The sequence below is a fragment of the Octodon degus genome, unplaced genomic scaffold (genome assembly GCF_000260255.1).
Source record: "Octodon degus isolate 3935 unplaced genomic scaffold, OctDeg1.0 scaffold00008, whole genome shotgun sequence".
Taxonomy (NCBI): domain Eukaryota; kingdom Metazoa; phylum Chordata; class Mammalia; order Rodentia; family Octodontidae; genus Octodon; species Octodon degus.
Genome location: NW_004524584.1, coordinates 16,149,929 through 16,151,596, shown reverse-complemented (window position 1 = coordinate 16,151,596; position 1,668 = coordinate 16,149,929). Strand labels below are relative to the sequence as shown.

The 1,668-nt window shown below is 36.2% G+C and overlaps 1 protein-coding gene and 1 pseudogene across 1 annotated transcript in view; one reads left to right on the top strand and one right to left on the bottom strand.

The window, feature by feature from the left end:
• Positions 1 to 1,668, bottom strand: part of Dock3 (dedicator of cytokinesis 3) — an 825,219-nt gene that overhangs the window by 665,653 nt on the left and 157,898 nt on the right. The gene's annotated exons all lie outside the window — the stretch shown is intronic.
• Positions 1 to 1,668, top strand: part of LOC105743895 — a 5,762-nt pseudogene that overhangs the window by 2,990 nt on the left and 1,104 nt on the right.

Below are 1,668 nucleotides of genomic sequence, written 5' to 3'. Positions count from 1 at the left end.
TCCAATTTTCTGTAGGACTTTGAACATGAATGAGTGTTGGATTTGTCAAAAGCCTTTTCTGCATCAATGGAGATGATCATGTGGTTTTTAGTTCTCACTCTATTGATATAGTGTATTACATTTACAGATTTTCAAATATTGAACCATCCTTGCATCCCTGAGATAAATCCTACCTGGTCATGGTGTATGATCTTCTTGATTTGCTGTATTCTATTTGCTAGGATTTTATTGAGGATTTTGGCATCAATGTTCATGAGGGAGATCAGCCTGTAGTTCACTTTCTTACTTGCGTCTTTCCCTGGTTTTGGTAACAGTATAATACTTGTCTCCAGGAAAGATTTTGGGAGGATTTCTTCCTTTTCAATTTCGTGGAAGACTTTGAGGAGTATAGGGACTACATCTTCTATAAATGTCTTGTAGAATTCAGCTGTGAATACATCCAGACCTGGACTTTTCTTTGTCAGTATGTTTTTAATTACATCTCGTATTTCATTGGCTGTTATTGGGCTATTGAGAGTGGTTACATCTTGTCAATTCAGTAGTGGCAATTTGTACCTTTGTAGGAATCTGTCCATTTCTTCTGTGTCTTCTGTTCTGTGAGAGTAAAGATTCTCAAAGTAGCTATTGATAATCTTGTGAATTTCCACTGAGTCTGTGGTAATTATACCCTTTTCATTCCTTATTGTTTGTATTTGAATTTTTTTTCCTATTTTGATGAAATTAGCTAGGGGCTTATGGATTTTATTTAATCTTTCAAAGAACCAGCTTTTTGCTTTTTTAATTCTTTGAATTGTTTTCTTCGTCTCCATTGAATTAATTTCTGCTCTAATCTTTATGATTTCCTCCCGTCTTTGGGTTGTGGTTTTGGTTTGCTCTTCGTTTTCTAGTTGTTGAAGGTGCAGCAATAGGGTACTCATTTGTTCTCATTCTGTTTTCCTACTGTGTGAGTTCACAGCTATGAATTTCCCTCTGAGAACTGCTTTCATCGTATCCCATAAATTCCAATAAATTGTGCTTGAATTTTCATCGAATTGTAGATATTGTTGAATTTCTTGTTTAATTTCATCTGTGACACATAGGTTGCTGAGTAGGGTGTCATTTAATTCCCGTGTATTGAAGGTTTTTTTCTGGTTTCTTTTGTCGTTTATTTCCAGTTCATTGTACTGTGGTCAGATAATGTGCATGGGATAATTTCTGTTTTCGTACATATACTTAAGCACATCCTATGGACCAGTATGTGGTCGATTATAGAAAATGACCCATGTGCAGCTGAGCAAAATGTTTATTCAGATGTGTTTGGGTGGAACACTCTGTATATGTCCACCAAGTCCATTTGTTTCAAGCTGTGGTTCAGTTCTGTTATTTCTTTGTTAAGTTTGTCTGGCTGCTAAGATGTTTGAAATGCAGTGAGATAGTGAGGTTAAGCTTGATAGCCTAAATCGTTTGATAATAACAATAAGCTTGTCTTCTGGATGACTAACAACCTAAGTTTGCAGACCAAAATTAGAGAAAAAGGAGGGCTACAAGCAAAGCCAACATTTTGGCCCTAGTCTTCTAAGGTCAATTAAGACTCAGGACATATGAGAACTTGTACGGTAACATCATGTACCTCGGTAGTGTCCCAAATTTTCTGATCAAGAAGATTATGGGGCCAAAGAGGAAAGTGAT